This window comes from Protopterus annectens, chromosome 5.part0 (assembly GCF_019279795.1).
Source record: "Protopterus annectens isolate FY-2018-M chromosome 5.part0, PAN1.0, whole genome shotgun sequence".
Taxonomy (NCBI): Eukaryota; Metazoa; Chordata; order Ceratodontiformes; family Protopteridae; genus Protopterus; species Protopterus annectens.
This window is the reverse complement of record NC_056735.1, coordinates 334,792,037-334,810,559: the sequence shown is the minus strand read 5'-3', so window position 1 is coordinate 334,810,559 and position 18,523 is coordinate 334,792,037.

Here is an 18,523-nt window from a genome sequence, read left to right as displayed (position 1 = left end):
GGACTGGTATACATTTGGCACCATAGGTGTTGGATTCACACACTCCTGTCTGGCCTGACACATGATGACTGCTGGTACAGGGGTACCATGGACACATACCACCCACTAGATATTGACATACGTCTGTACAGTATCCCTCTGCTCTGTCTGGCACACATGACATTTAAGGGAGGCTCAGCAGCAGTACATCTGACAAGTATCTGCACATAACATCCCACTGGTTAAGTGCACTAAGCTGCTAGGCATGTAACAATGCACTGTGCAGGCTACAGGCAGACTGACTCAACACTGGCCTACATCTCGTATGGGGGAATGCACATGTACCTGCATATATAGCAGGCTTGACAACCATGTCAGAGCACAGGGTAAAATACACCTGTGTGACAGTGCATAACCACAACCAATGTGAACACAGCCACATATGGTAAGCTAGCATAATATTACAGTATATGGACTATCTGTTCTATACCATCCTCATATGTGCCACTCACAGAATAACCCTACATATACTCAGCTGCTACACAGTTTGTTATGATGGCTGTCTGTGGTATGGGACATGTGTGTGTATGGCCCGACAAACATGTATGGCAAAACAGTACCATACAGTGGGGCAGCATGTAACTTCTGGTAGAAGGGGAGCTAGAACAATGACATCTACCACAGTCTGTACACAGGCTGAAGTACATATTAATAATACACACACTGCCGACATTCATCATAACTACATAGACCTCAGTACTGTACAAACATCCACAGAATGTCCAGCTTATGTCATAAAATATAACCACGACTGTACATGGCATGTGTAGCAATCTGATATATCACTGGCTTGTTTTCAGATATGATGACAGTATTTATGGTGTACAGCACATATACACCACTTCATGCACACCATATGTACAAAGGTTGACAGAGGTGTGGCTGACAGCACATACACAGGGCCAGTATAGACATGTTGCTGTGATAACCTCATATATTTTCCATTGTGACAGGGTTTGTTGCAACATATGTCCTATGAGGGATATGAAGTCAGTAACTGTCACGGCCTTCACCATCTACAGACTGCAATCCTCACACTAATTTCTGCGGTCTACAGATTGATGCACTGTGGCTAACACATGAAACCATAGGCACAACACTGCCCAGTCTGCAGATGACCCTGCAGATGGGGATTTCTCATATACATGGAACTGGCACAGGAGGTATTGCGACATGTACTACAGGCATACCCAGATAAACACTGTTAAACCAACATTGCTCCAAATGCAGTATAGCAGCACTTACAGTCTGTAGTCAGGTCAGGCACATCCCCCTCCTGTTGGTTGCCCTCTTTCCACAGTGTATGTTGATAGAGGTAAATCCCCAATCCATCTGGATTGCTGTTTGCCAAACATCAGATGTAGTTCCTGCTCACAGTGACTGCAAAGGCCCAACACCACCATGATGTTCCTAGGTATTGGAGTGTGTTTCCAAATTGGGATTGTTACCACAGCCATTCCACATGCAATCAGCTAGGGGAGTGCTGCAATTCATGCAGAGGCCATCAGCTGATCATGAGCATCACGTAAAATACACATGCTTCTGCCTAAGCAAGGCAGGTGTGGGTCTCCACATCCACCAGAGAGGGAGTGGGGGAGGCAGACAGAGGCAGATACATGTCAGGGAGGGATGGGAGGATAAAACTGAAGCATGTTTAGGTCACATACCTACCAGCACACATTATCAAACCCCCTGTAGCTATGTAGTGCTATCACAGTTCTATGCAGTTATTGGATACATCACATGGGATAGCTGATGTGGAGCACTCAGAACATATATGTGAGGGTGAGTGACATCTGCAGTAGGGATATGGTAGATATATGGTAGGTGTCGTACAAGTGCCTGTCTGCATGAACAGGTGCCAGCGTAAACACAGGCACACTCACGCAGGGACGCACACACATTGACACACTTGGCAGGGCCAGGAGTGCAACTCACCAGTAGTCGGATTGCCAGAACACATTAATGTGCAGATATCACATGCACCACACGGGTCATATGGAGGCCATATGGGCAAAGAGTATGAGGAGATGTCAAACATCAGACAGCATGCTTCGTTATGCCCTAGGGTGTTGTAGTGAGTGTGGATGTGGACATACACACTATACAATACACACACATGAACACACAGGGTACCAGTTCTGACATGCATGGGTACATGTCTACATGGTTATGTGGTGGTCAACTGTGCCAGCAGGCTATACTAGGGTAGGCAATAGGTATACCATAGCATCAGGCCACATGACAATGGTCTGCATTGTGGCTCAGGCCTGTAGTTACTGCATTTGCCCACACAGGTGGGTATTGCATCCCCCATCCAGTCAGCTAGGTGACTACTGTGTGTGGCTAATGCTGTACACCACATGCCATGTATGTGTTCCTTAGTCCATGACATGGATGGTGTCTGGGATGTGCACACCTCTCACATGCATGTACAGTGACATGTTGAACTGTACCTGGGGTGTCTGGCCCATGTTATGAACACAGATTATCATCAGATGTGCCAGTCATGCCCACCTGTGGCAGGAACTGGTAATGAACAGCAGTTTTACCCTTCACCTACATTGATAGCATGCCAACAGCATTCTCTGATGTCAGTGTCATCTGTCCATACAGGGGATGTTGTCAGGCATGGTATGTCCATTGTGAGTCACATGGGAAGGCACCATAGGTGGTGCAGGTGTCCATTGGGGAACATGGTGGAGGTGCACTGTCTGCATGTACGTGCATATTGGACAGATGGGCAGGGTGACATGCCCTCTGTAGCCCACTGCTATCACTGCATAGTTACTATCAGTGGCCAATATGCAGTGTACTAACCACATATTGGCTGTTGCCTAGGCGTGTGTGTGCATATAGGTTCATAGGTTCATAGGATCATACTAAGCTATCTACCCTAGGGCATTTATAAGCCTAGCCAGAATGTGTTTGGCTTTCACCACCGATTTTAAATTAATTTTGCTATGCCCTTTTTTGAGGTTAGTATACTGTGCCTCTGTCTAACAGTGACACAGAAGTGATACCCAGGGTAAACCTACGATCTCCCATCCACTCATCAAGATTCCTCTTGAAGAGAGTCAGTGAAAGACTCTGCCTAACCTGGACTGGGATTTTATTCCAGAATGAAGGGAGCCTCTGGGTTATGAATCTGTCCCTCCAGCATGTCCTATTTATTTCAGTGCTGAGGTTCAAGTCTCTGAGCGTAGCTCGATAGGATTTGGATTTTCTGAGGTGCAGCATGTCCATTAATTCGGGTTGGACATGGCTTTATCGTCAGGCACAGATCGCCTCTGAACAGGCGGTATGCCATTGAGTAGAGCTGGAGTTTCTTTAACGGCAGCATATGGCATCTGTTTGAGCCCTTTGATCCTCATGGTGAGGTACTTTTGGGGTCTTTCCAGTTGCTGCAGGTGTCTGGTAAGGTACATCCCAAAAGGGACATTGTACTCAATTATGGGCCTGATGAGGGATGAGTAAAGAGGCACGATGACCTCCCTGATCTAGATGTGAATCCTTCATGATTAGGTGGGCTATATAAAATGTTTTCTAACCACTTTGGCCACGTGGTTGTCAAATGAGAGATTGCTATTAACTTGGGTCCCCAGGTCCCTAATTACTTCTTCTGTACTTAATGGATTACCACCTATGTGGTAATTTGTGGCACTTTTTGCCAAAGGATGACTATACACTTTTGGCGTTTAGCTTGAGGCCATGGCTCTGGCACCAGTTGTCTGTTTCTATGAGGCCCTTTTGGAGGATGCTTGTGTCGGCTGGAGAGTCTATTATGGCGCCCAGTTTGCAGTCATCTGCGAACTTGGTCAGCCACAGTCCTTCCGTGTTGGCCTGTACCTCCGACAAATATATACTGAACAAGAGAGGTCCCAGGACTGAGCCTTGTGGGACGCCACTTGTAACTGGTTTGGAGTCTGACATGGCTCCAGCAATTCTAACCATATGGGTTCTGTCCTTGAGCCAGTTTGCAACCCATCTAGTGACATAGGGTTTATATTTAAGCTGGTGAGCTTATCTATAATGCCCGAGTGGGGTATTGTATCGAAGGCTTTTGTGAGGTCCAGGTAGGCTGTGTGGACCACCTTCCCCTCGTCAATGACCTTGGTGACTGTTTCAAAGAAATCAACCAGGTTTAAGAGGCAGGATCTGCCCTTAACAAAGCCGAACTGGGTAGGATCCAGTGTCTGTAGGTCCCCAATATCTTTATTTATGAGGTCCATGATGATCCTTTCCATAGCTTTGCAGACCAAGCTAGTCAGGCTTATGGGGTGATAGTTTCCAGGATCTGTTGAGGCACCACCTTTGTGGAGATGGACCACAGTTGCTGTACACCACTCTTTGGGTACATATCCTGTAGTAAGGCTAAGATTGAACAGTAGTTTTATGTTTGGGTTTAACTCTTCTTGGAGTTCATGTAGGACGCAGCCTGGGACACCTTCTGGTCCCATTGATGCTGTGTTTTTTGCTTTGGAGTGGGCGGCTCTTACCTGAGCATCCGAGATGTCAGGGGGGCAGCACTCTGCTGGGATAGATATTTGCCCTTTTGGTGGGGACAGGGGGGAGAAGTTTGCGCTGAACCTGTCAGCTAGGATGTTGGCAATGTCTGTGGGTTCGGTGTATTTTTTGTCATTTTGGACTAATTCTGAGCATATCTGGGAATTACCACCCAGGTTCCTAACATAACTAAAGAAAGCCTTGTGATTATCCTTAGTGTCCTGTGCAATTTTTCTCTCGAAGTTGGCCTTAGACGATTTTATGAGTGCCCGTAGTTTTTTGCTAATACTGATCAGAGATGCCTTCCCTTTTTGGAATTTTGCTCTATCATTTAGTAGCTTCCTCCTTCTATTGTATAGTTTATTTATGGCTGGGGTCCACCAGACAGGACGTCTGCCTTTGGAGGATTGGGTCTTGGTTTTATTTGGGATCGCATGATCCATGTATTCCTGAAGGTGTTTATAGAATGCATTTATAAAGGATTCTGCAGTCTGGGCTGTATTTTCCACAGGCCCGGGGGCTTTGAAGGATTCCACCTCGGTTTTGAGGAGTGTGAAATTTGCTTTAGAGAAGTTTTTCACTGTGGTTTTCTGGGCAGGGGGTGGTGTCTGGATGTGAATATCCAGTGAGATTAGTTTATGGTCTGATCTTACCAGTGAGGGATACACTTCTGGTCTGGAGCATAGTGTCCCCATGTTGGTGATGATCAGGTCCAGTATGTTTTCCCCTCTTGTGGGAGTGATAACAAGTTGTTCCATAGCATTTGAGTTTATAAATTCTAGGAACCTTTGGGCTAGGGTGTTGGAGCTAGAGTAATGCTCCCAGTCTATGTTTGGGTAGTTGAAGTCACCCAATATAATGGTGTTTGGAAAGACCTTCATATTTTCCAGTGTTCTCAGGAAGGCCGAATGGGGTTCCTGGGTTAGGGAGGGTGGTCAGTAGCAGGCTATAAACTGGAAGGCAGTTTTACCCACTGTTAGTTGCACATGGATTGTCTCTGATGCTTCGTGCTGTGCCACCAACCTGGAGGTGTGGGTATCTTTGACAAATATTGATACTCCTCCTCCTTTTGTGGGTCGATCCAAGTTTTGGGGCCAAAAAGCATGGTATGAGGTATAACCTGGTAGTGCTTGGGTGCTCTCGGGAGCCTTGAACCAGGTTTCTCTTACTGCACAGATATCGATGTTCGCCATGCTAAGGATAGTTTTGAGTGTGTGCATCTTGAGGTTTAGACTTCTGGCGTTGAGTAGCATTACTCTTAGTTTCTTATCCCTTGTGATACCTATGGAGGTGGGTTTGTCTTTTGAGCCTTGCCTAAAAAAGGCACTATGGGGGTAGCAAGAACCTTTGCCAATATCCGAAAGCCCAGGGGTGACAGGTGCAAGCCGTCCCTAACGAAGCATCGTGGCTTGTCGAGCATGTCATCCCAGGCTGACAGGCATTGGATGGGTTGAGTGTGTGCTCTGGGTAATAGTGGGGTTGCTAATTTGGATTGGCTGGCCTTGATGTCACATGTATGGGTATGGTTTCGCGCCCCAGCCTCCCAACTGATTTACATCTGTTATCCCTGCGTGGTTAACATTGTGATACATAGGAGGGCCACCAAAAATGTAATGAGCAAAACCCCCTCCTCATTGGCCACAGGTATCACACACTCACCACTGCACGAGTTACACACACACACACACACACACACACACACACACACACACACACACACACACACACACACCTGTCATGTCTTGGAGTTGAACGCCTACCTAACTAGTTTATTACACTGCAGCAGTGCACAGTTATATTACATGTCATGGACATTACTGAAGTACTTCTTCCTCAAAGGTGTATTTCACAGTGACTGACATCAGCAGGATTACCAAAGTAGGGTATTTCATCTGTACTGCAAGTTACTAGTCTAAAATGCATTGCTCCCTGCAGAGACAGTGAGACACACACAAAATATCCAGAACTGTCATGTGTGGGTATAGAACCTCTGATGAAGTCCTATATCAAACTACAGCATGGAGCTGTTATAGGACTCACCACAAGGCTTATTATAAGCATCCTTTCCCAAAGGTGTATTTCACACTCAATGACATCAGCAGGTTTACCAGAGTAGGGCTTTTCACCTGCAGTGTGAGTGACTAGCCTAAAATGTATTTCTCCCTACACAGACAGTGAGACAAACAAAAAACATCCACAATTGTAATGTGTGGGTATAGAACCCCTGATCAAGGCCTATATCACACTACAGCATGAAGCAGTTACAGGTTTTACCGGGAACCTTCTCCCCAAAGTTGTATTTCGCAATGAATGACATCAGCAGGATTGGCAAAGTAGGGTATTTGAATTGTACTGCAAGTGAGTAGCCTATGATGCATTGCTCCATACACAGACATAGAAACATACGCAAAACATCCTGAACTGCCATGGGTGGTGATGGAACACTACCTCAGCTCTAAATCTCACTACAGCAGTACACAGTTACAGGACGCGCTACAGACATTACTGGTCTATGACTTTCCCAGAGGTGTATTGCTAGGCGAGTGACATCAGTAGCCTTGCCAGCGTTGGGTATATGAATTCTGAGGACCTAAAATCATTGTTTGTCACTCAGTCATAAATAGACAGAGACACAAAGACACACAGATTCTCTCTCACACACACACACACACACACACACACACACACACACACACACACTTGGCAATGGGGTTAGAACACCTACCTAACTACTTTATCACACTACAGCAGTGTGCAGTTACAGGATGCACTATGGACATTATTGGAATATGATTTCCCCAGAGGTGTATTTCTAGGTGAATGACATCAGCAGCCTTGCCAAAGTTTAGTATATGTATTGTACGTGGTGTGAGTGGCCTAAAAAGCATTGCTCTCTACTCAGTCAGACACACACAAGCACACAGCTGCCAGGGCTGGGGTTAGAACACCTACCTAACTATTTTATCACACTACAGCAGTGTGCAATTATAGGATGCGCTATGGAGCATTCTGGGTGATAATTTCCCCAGAGGTGTATTTCTAGGTGAGTGACATCAGCAGCCTTGCCAAAGTTGGTATATGAATTGTACAGGCTGTGAGTGGCCTAAAAAGCATTGCTTTCTACTCAGTCAGACACACACCCATTCACACACAAGCCAGGTCTGGGGTTAGAACACCTACTAAATTACTTTATTACATTACAGCAGTGCATAGTTACAGGACACACTACAGATATTACTGGGCTTTGATTTCCCCAGAGGAGTATTTCTAGGTCAGTGACATCAGCAGCCTTGCCAAAGTTGAGTATATGTATTGTACGGGGAGTGAGTGGCCTAAAAAGCATTGCTCTCTACTCAGTTAGACACACAAGCACACAGTTGCCAGGGTGGGGGTTAGAACACTTACCTTACTACTTTATCACACTACAGCAGTATGCAGATATAGGATGCGCTATGGAAATTACTGGGCTATGATTTCCCCAAAGGTGTATTTCTAGGTGAGTGACATCAGCAGCCTTTTAAGAGTTGTGTATATGAGCTGTATGGAGTGTGATTAGCCTGAAAAGCATTTTTCTCTACACAGTCAGAGACCGATAGACGCTCACAGAAGCACACACTCATACAGTTGCCAAGTCTGGGGTTAGGACTATTACCTAACTAGTTTATCACTACAGCAGTATGCAGTTATGGGACATGCCATGGGGATTACTGAGCTACAGCTCTCCCAAAGGTGTATTTCACATTGGATGACCTCAGCAGGCCTGTCATGATACTGCTATGGGGAGGGCAGTGTGTGCATGGGCCGTAACCTATTCATGTAGTGGTTGACATGCCGCATGCGGGCACACACGGGGTCATATGCCACAGGTACGTGTATACAGCTACTAGGTGACTACTTCCTTGTGCAGTCATGTTGCACAGCTGGCACGTGCAACCCGCTGTCATGCTGACAGATACTGGTGGCTAGTATCTGCAGTGGGTGACACCTGCACGTCATGTGCTTGGAGCCCTTTGGCTGCTTGCTGGGTGGGACAGGCCCAGATGGCTCCTTGTCATGGTCACCCTCTTTAACACCTCTATGTCCGTCTACCTTTGGCTTATTATAGTGTGTTGTCCTTACATATATGTCTGTATTCCTATCCACTGTGTATGCAAGGCAGGAGTGGTGCATACTGACATGTGTCTGCACTAAGAGCTGCAACTGTCAGATATGTCTGGTCCACTGGTGTTTGCTGACTTGGCCTTCATGTGTTTAAGTGCGTGAGCATGCTCAGTATGGCCTTTTAGTATGTTGTTGACTGACATTGCCTTCATTCCTCTAAGTGTGTGAGCATGCCCGGTATGGCCATCTATATTACATGTGTGGATCAAGTCCAGGTAGTTTGTACTGCGGTGCTGACCTTTGTGTTGTACACCAACAGGTAGCATGCTGTGTCTGCAGGGTATATATTGGTCATTTGGCATTGACTGTTGCTACATTTCTGCATAGTGAGGGGGACACCTGACTGTTTCTACATTTCTACACAGGGGTGGGGGGGCACACATGACTGTTACTATAAGTGTACATAGGATGGTGGGGCACACCTTACATTTTTACACATTTGCTAGGACTGTACTGGTATGTCGGGTACACCATTTCAGTCTGTAGTCTTACCTATCATACTGGCTAGAGGCATACAAACGTACTACATATCTTAGCTTTCACTACCTACATATTAGTTTCTGACTTCCTAGCCTTCACAACTTACATCCAAATGGCTGGCTTGCTGTAGTCTGTCTGTGCAGGCCTGGGGTAGGAGTTACCCATGGGGCTCATTCAGAGGCCATAGCACAGCATTTGTTTGTGTTTGTCTACACCTGTCCTGCTCACTCAGACTGTTGTTGGGTATGTGCCCCTCCAACTGGCATGTGTGAGTCACTTACCTTGTGGGTGTCTCAGTATTGAGGGTGGTGCTGCAGGGCTGCCTATGTCGGATGCACATAGTACACTGCCTATACATGGTTGAGCACAGGTAGTGTCATGTTTGGCATCACTTTTAATGTATGTGCGAGTTTGAGAGAAGTGTCATTCCCTGGGTCCCTACTGTGTCAGTGCAAGTGCTATGCGTTGCCTCTTTGCCAGAGCCAGGGCATACTGGGCACACCTCATTCTGCCTACTGGGGCAGGCTCAGGTTGTTCCTCCTCTGAGTCACTCTGTGCCTATTCAGGCCTTGGCACGGGTGAGGGTCTGTTTGGCCCTGCCTCATGCTGTTCCTGTTGCAGCTGTTTCCGCAGGATCATATTGTGTAGCATGGCACATACAAGGACAATTTGGGTACATGTAGTTGGTGAGTATTGCAAGGCTCCACCAGATGTGTCCAGGCACAGAACCATGACTTGAGCATCCCAAACACACGCTCTATTATGATTCATGTTTATGCATGTGCCTAATTATGGAGTTCTTGTTCGGGTGTGTCTGCATTTCTGATGGTTTTCATCAGCCATGGCTCCAGTGCATATCCAGCATCCCCCACTATGTGACCGTGTGGGATGTCCCCATTGGCAAATGTCTGGTACAGCTGCGTCAGATGCCAGATGTGGGAATTGCGGTAGCTTCCAAGGCAGCCAGCACACACATTCATTATTATGCCCTGGACATCGCACATGACCTGGCAGTTGATGGAGGGGAAGCCATTGTGGTTGATGTAGACCCTACCCCGCTCACCTGGTGGTGTTTTAATGTGCATGTGTGTGCAGTCTATTGCACCCTCTACCTCAGGGTATTCTGCTATTTGGTGGAAGAGATGCATAGTGCTGACCAATACCTCACGGGTGATGAGGAAATATACGTGCTCACCAACATGTGTTGACATGGCATCCAGGAACTGGTGGAGTACCCTGAATGCTGATGCCTGTGAAATCCCCATCATATCCCCAGTTGGCCTTTGGAAAGTACCTGTAGCTATTATTCTTAGGCCTACACATAACTTGGTATCCACTGGGATGGGTTCCCCTCTGTTAGTTCTGTGTGGCATGCATGGCTGGCACAGCTCAACAATTTGCTGTAGGAGGTCCCTGTCCACCCTATAGCACTCCAATATCTCCAACTCATGTAGCCCTTGGTAGGTTACTCTGGGTCTGTACACTCTTCTCCATTTCCTCACTGTGGGTTGCTCAGCAGCATTCACATCCTCACCACCCTCAGCCTCTTGCACATGATGGTTTATGATAGCAAAAGCAGCCCCTAACAATTTTTCTCTTGCTTTTGTTTTGTAAAATTTCCCCGTCTGTATACACTAGTGGTGCAGAGTTTTTGGGAAAAACAAGGGGAAAGGTGTCTGCATAGTTTATAGTGGTGTGCTGGGCTGGGCTGGCCTGCTGCCTGTGCAATTGGCTGATTCTGACTCATTTCACCCATCAGCTAAACTAGTTCTCTTTGATTACCTTCCTACTGCTGTTTTCCCTTCCCATTGCCTGACTGTTTAAGCCCGTGTGTGTGCCGTGCAAACAGAGTGCTCAAATGTGCACAGAGCTGCTTTTTCCTGGTTTAACTTCCTTTTTCTTCCTGTAAAACCTGGTGTGCGGCACGCACACTTGGTTACACTTTGTAAAGAGTGCTAGGCAGGTTTAGACATACCCATAGCTTAGCTGTGCTAAGCTTGGAGCAATCTGGAGCCACAGGTCTCCAATCCACTTACAGTATGCCTGACACCCCCCCCATGATGTCACCTATATTCTAGTCTTGCACCCAGCTATTTATACTCTTACACTCTTGTGACCTGCCTCACCCCGTAGGAAAATCTGGGATTCACTAACCTTTCCCTCATTTGCATTTGATTGCCTGCTAATGCATAGTTACATGTCCCACACTGAGCCTCTCCCCTTAGCAACCATTACTCACTGGCCGGGTTGTCTTCTGCCTGCCATTGACTTGCATGGCAGAATAGTGATTTTAGTTAGAATGCTTATTTTACATTTATTTTATTATTTCCCCCCCGATCCCATTTGCGTGCTGCTGCCCTATGCTTAAACAGGCAAGATCGGCGAAAAAAAATAAAAGTTTTTTATTTTTTAACAGTTTGCAATGCCAATGGCCTTCTACTTGGCCATTGGCATGCTTCCTCAATGATATGCAGACTTAATTTGGAGCTGTCATAGCTCCGTTTAGTAGATTGCAGAAATGTACTCGGTTACTAACTGAGTACATTTCTGCACACTGCACTCGTCCTGCACGGGCAGCTGCCAGCTTCCTGGATCGCATATTACCCTCATTTGCATGCTTTTCACCTGCAAATGAGGGTAATTTGCATACAGGAGCTCAGTCTAAGCAAGATTAGTTTAAGAGCTCACGTGTACATCCCGGGAGCTCATTCCTGGATCGCACATCGGCCATATTGCCAAAAATAGCTCTTAGACTAATCCTGCACGTTCTACAGGGCTTTGTAAATCCGGGGGTATATCAGTAAGATAACACACTATAACACTTATGTTGTGCATCCACATCAGTGTTGTTGTTATGGTCATGGTGTAGTTTTGCCACTGTAACACAAATATAAAAGTAAGGTAAGAATTGCGAACAAAAGTCCTGTAATAAGAATTGGAGTATGATTCAGTGTTTGTGAATGTTAGACATACCTGCACATCCTGGATCACCTGCCTTAATATCTACCTTGTGTATCCAGTGATCCTGCCAGGTGTTATGATGGGAGGCCAAGAATATCATTATCTCATTGGGAGGGGGCAATGGCGGCCCATCTTCAGTGGCATTCCTCACCCTCTTATACTGGTGGAGTCAGTTTGCTGCACTGAGGATCATGTCAGAGCAAAGTTTTCAGCAGGCCTCCCTGGATCTGTTGTGTTGACCCATAGCATTGATCATGTTTGTGGGATCCATCCACACTTGCTCTTTCCACACAGTAGTACTCGACATTCTTATCAGGTTCAGTGTGGTGGTGCAGTGCCTCTATAATAATGGCATTTTTACACGGTGAAAAATCTTTCCTCCTATATTGGTTGAACATCCGAAAGACAGGGTGATATGCACATTTCTGATTTTATATAGCTCTTCAGATACTGATATTTCAATCTTCAAAGCATATGTCAGACGAATGCCTCAGTTCTTATTTAGAGTGCATTACAATGCAAAACAATCCTTTTCATTTATATTACCGTCATGTACAGATAAGGAGAAAGAACAAAAACGTCTGAATAGCTGATCCATATGCCCTAACATTATCAGCATACTTGTGCATAACTGTCAATCCATTCCATATGTTTGGATATGTCATACATGCAGAAGTGGAATATAAACCCATGTCAATGGATGTTATGAAAAATAAAGGCAAAACCAATATCCAATGCGCCATAACTTCAGCAGCTTAACAAATGTGACTTTCCTAATATGGCAGACAAGATAACTACTAAAATGTTACAAAAACAAGGGAAAAAAACATAACCTTATGAAAATTAATAGTTATGCACTTATTGCTACATGTAACAACAGGAAACACAAATGCTAAGCCATCCTCATGTTGCTCAAATTGCACAGAATGTAAGCACAGCTATCACTGTATGAGTAAGCATCAGAGAATATCCATGAATCAGTCCCTGAACATATAACTTGCAGACAACCCCGTAAATTATCATTATCCACAAATCTACTTCAGATGTATTAAGTTAATCTACACTTTACATATGAGGCACAGGAATCTTAAAAATACTTTATGCTATAAAGAACAACATAAGACATGGCTTAATAATAAACAGTAAGAAAGGCAGTTTTAAATGTGGTAATTGCAAGTTTTGCCCATTCCATTCCATCTATATCTAAGTTTACCACGGCTGGTTTACTTATTGTCATACAGCTACATATGGGGAAAAAGTGATGGACGTGTACCCATATGAATGCATATTGTTGAGTCTAACTCCATCCTTTATGTCACAGACATATTAAAATTCAGAGAATTGCACATAAAATGTTTATACAATATGTTTTACAAGTTTCACTCAGAACACAAGAAAGTGATAATGAGCTGTGTCTTCCACAACAGCAGTAAAACAGGTGACAGCTTACCTTTGAGAAGATAGTATTCAGGCAGCTATACTTCACAGTGAGGTTAGCTAAGCACATACAGCAGCATGCATAATTAATTAGGTTTATTAGCATACAATGTTTCAGAATCCCAGTAGTGAATGTCCTTGTAATCCTTGAATCATGGCACATTGGTGTAAGAGGACAGTCCTTAGTGCAAATGCCCAATAGGTATCGATAAATGGAAATAGCTGTAACACGTGCCCAATGCTCACCAATAGTCTGCTACCACCCTTTATGCACCACTTTTAAAATGTGATATTAATACATTTTCTTATCATACCATTGCTACCTGCAAACTGAATGGAATCTCAGTAAGCATTTTTGGAAGGCTTTTTTCTAGAAGCTTTAACCACCATACCAAGGAGCTCAATTAATAGGTGTCTGTAGCACATCTGGACACCCAACTGAACTGATGATGAGACCCTGCAGATGATAACTATCTATGCTGGATATGAGAGGAAGATGCATGAATGACCAAGGAACTTCCCACAGATTGACATTGGGAACCAGATTGCAACCAAGGATGAACAGGAATCTTTAGGACAGACATACAGGTCCAGCACCGATATGAAGACCTCCACCATGGGAACCAGGATAACTCAAGGGACAGGATCACTCAGGTTCAAGCCCAGCCCTGGATGCCTAAAGTAAGTGGCAGAATCCATACATTAACACATGCTACTTACTGTTAACATTTACTGACAGCATACAATATGTTGCTATATGAACTAGGGTCTATTGCTATTCCATGGAATTAAAATGTAAAGGGATAGTTAATTGCAGATACAGCAGGCATCCATACACTAGCTTAGGCAAACATGCAGATGTGTAGGATATGTAAATAATATCAGGTATTATGATGGAAGGCAAGTAGTCTATAAATCCTGATTAAACTGCTAATCATTCAGGGAGGATTTTCATGCCAAAACATGTGTGAAATGAATTAGCTCATCTTCCCACTATTTCTGATGTACATAAAAAGTGTTAACAAAGCATTGTGATTTTCTTAAATCCATATCTATTGTTGCAAGGCTGTTTTTTGAGTCCATGAGTAATGTTTGTAGTGTTTTCATTCTCAGAGTGCATTAACTCCTACAGTGTGTAGGCCATGAAAGACAAAGCATTTCCCATTATCAGCAGTTCTCTGAGAATGCCCCATACCAAGTACTTTCTTAATACTGAAGGATGTGTTATTCCTTTGCAATGATCATAATATTTTGCTTTTGTGATCTTACTTGCAGTGTTCATTAATATGGGTCCACATGCATTACATCTCCAGTGAAGCAGAAAATAACAACATTAATGCAGATCACCATGCATTTGATATGATTGAGTGTAGTAATCTGATTGAATATACTTCAAATTTGGGGATGTGAGCACTACACTGTGCCATGGCTGATGTTTTAACAATTTTGGCTGTTTTCATTAACTGCAAACTTAACTGATTAGGGCTTGAATCCTGCTGCTGTCTTTTAGCTGCTGACATGGACAGTGTTGTTTGTAACCTATGTGAGTAATGTCTGTTTTGTATTGCAAAATAATTTCATGCTGCATCCAACTACATATGTCTACATTATCTGCAGTAATCCTAGATAGTTCCAAGTCACTTACATATTACCATGCATTTTCTTGTGTTCTATTGAAGTTTGTATGGAAAACAAACAATGCACATATCCTCAGCATTATATATTTAATGATTATCAATCACTACCATTGATATATTTATGAGCAAAGACATTTTAGGAACATTACAGTGGAATGTGCATCCCATATGTGTGTGTGTGTGTGTGTGTGTGTGTGTGTGTGTGTGTGTGTGTGTGTGTGTGTATGTATTAGTCGCACTAAATATACAGAAAATCTGAACATGTGCTCCATTGACTTTGGCACACTTAAAAAGCAAGCATAAAAGGTCTTTGTTTTTTGGTTCAAATCCTACATCAGACCTTCGTGTTTTATAATCCACAGCAATTTGTTTGCTACTGAGATAGGTTTGTTTCTCTGCTTGCTACATCATTATTTTTATTTTCATTGTAGACTTAAATTATTCCCTTATTGTTTTGATGATTATGGTTTTGCACCTGCCCACACTTACTATTGATAGGTCGTATGTTTGTGTTTGATATACAGTGTATATTTGTTCAGTAGTCCAAAATTAATAATTGTTGAAAATTCTACATATAAGGTTGCATTGTTGTTGTTATAAGTGTGCATACTATTGTCCACTTAAGCAGCAGCTGCCCAGTATGTGTTGCATACTATATGACAGTATATACATATTGCAGTTATTAATAGAGGATATATGCTATGATCAGAACGCCCTTTCCTCTTAACATTACTGTAAATATAGCACTTTAAATTAATTTGAAATGTGTCTAATGCAAACAACATACTACTTCAGATGATGCATCAGGACTGTATCACATGATATCCAGAAGTCACCTTACGTATCCTGATTTATGGGTAAACCTTGAGACATGGCATGCCATGTTCTAACTGCATAGTCATACTGTAGATCATGTTATTATACTTCCATGAAGTTCTTTACCCAGAGGAAAGATTTTGTAGCTGGAAAGGTAGGGTTCTGGACTTTGGTGTGAACATAGGTGAATGATGAGGTTTGAATTTACCTTCTGGTTGATTCTAGTCACTTCTTCCAGTGTGTGTGATAGAGTTGCACTGCAATATAAATGCCTCTGTGTGCTAACTGTGATCTAGGATTGTATGACCCTGCTGGATAATGTGACTGCTTTATTAAGAGCGAATTCTGAACTCACACTTTTCTTAATGTTAAATACTATTAAACTTCATCAGTAGCATAGCTAGGGTTGGGCAAGAGGGGCAACTGCTCAGGGCACAAAGTGTTGGTGGGGCACAACAAGCTGATGTCAATATATTGTTAATGTAATACCATCTTTTAAAAGCCAGTATTTCATTTGCGGTTAAACCTGAGCACTGTAGTGCTCTGTGTGTGGTCTAAACTTTAGCAACTGCTTGCTACTTTTGTAGTAAGCAGTTTGCTATGGTTTAAAAAGATATATTTTTTAAGTAAGACATGAGCACTGTAGTGCCCTGTGCAGGTAGGGTATAAACAGTAGCAACTGTTTGCTACATTTGCAACAAGCAGTTCACTGCAGTTTAAAAAGGATATTTTTTTTCTAAATTAAAGCATAAGTGCTGTAGCACTCCATAGTTTGTTACAGTTTAAAATAAATTATGTTGAGGGAGGGTTGGGGTAGGGCATAAAAATGGGACTTGAATGGCTGGGGGACAGGAGGAGGTGTGGATGTCATGCATCTGGCCTCCTGGTTTGTGTGCCAGTAGAAGAAATGTCCTTTCTTTCTTTTTTTTGGTCTTTAATGGTAGAGCTGGAGAGGCTCATTTATCGAACTGTATGGACTGGCTTATTACAGCAAAGTTTTTTTTTTTTTTTGCTCTTCATTTGAAGTGCAGAGGAGGTGGTGCACTGGTTCAAAGTATTGGCTTAGGACACTGGCCGAACCAGATTTGTTTTTGAACCTTATATTGCGCAATCAGTATAGAAACTTACCTTTCTTTGCATTTTATTCCTGCAGATGTGTAGATTCGTCTCCATAAAAGAGGTCTGTGCATAAAGCAAATAGGCAGATTGGAGAAGCAGTGAATGGAGAGAGGTATGTGTTATTATCTTCAGCCGTATGTCTCCATAGTAGAACCATTTGAATGTAGCCATTTCCTGGATGCGAATGTTATTCGAGTAGCATCCATGCTTCTAGATTAAGTGGCTAGATTCCCATCATGCATTCATGAGGTATATATTGTAACTGTAAATGGATTAGGTATACTTTTCACAAACCATTTTTCCTTGTGGCACCTGCAAGTGTACAACTCCTTCCAATGTTAATGGCTTGTTTTGCAGTTAAAGACTGTTCATTGATCCAACCAAAGTGATGTCGGCTTTGCTATTCTTGGACAGAGTGAATGCTGTCTTTCTCATATGCATAAAGTATGTACATTTGCTGTATTGGTGGATACTATTGACAGCATAAAACACAACTTTAACTGTTTCAGCTGTGTGCACAGCAGACAGTGAGCAACTTGTATGTGTGTATGGTAGTTTTTCCACCTTACCAAACTGTGTGCATGACTTGCCTATTCATTTGTGGAATTGGTGTCTGCTGTCACATTCTCAGTGATGTTGGCAGGGTTGTGATGCTGCATATCGTATCATTTCCAATCTGTTAGTACCTATGTGTAGGTGCAGAGGTGTGTTTAAACACTACGTTACATAAATAATGACACCCTACTGATTCATATAGCAATCATCATAGTATTTTTTTTACTTGGGCTATTGTATTCCTTACTCCATTAAATATGTATAGTAACTGGCCTGTTTGTAGGCACAGTCAGACTGAACTTTAAGCAAATAGTAGCATTTTTTTTATGCATGTCACTATGTGATTTTGGGTCTATATTATAACATCAAAGTTCTCTAACATCGAATATTATAATATCGAATCTGTAATGTCAAAAGTTGAAAACAGCGAAGGTGCAGGACATCAAATTCTTTCCCAGGGAAAGAATTCGGTGGGCCGTTGCTGTGGCTTCACTGTTTTCAGCATTCAATATGTTGGAGCATTACAGGTCGGGTTCAGGTAAGTGTGTGATTGTGTGTAGGTTAGGGGGTGGGTTAGGTGAGTTAGGGTTGGGTTCAGGTAAGTGTGTGATTGCCCGTAGGTTAGGGTTAGGGGCCTGGTTAGGTGAGTTAGGGTTAGGGCGCGGGTCAGGTAAGTGTGCGATTGTGTGTAGGTTAGGGTTGGGGGCGGGTTAGGTGAGTTAGCGTTAGGGAGCGGGTGAGGTGAGTGTGCGATAGTGACAGACCTTGGAGTTAGGGTTGGGTTAAGGTAAGTGGATAGCTAGTACTATATG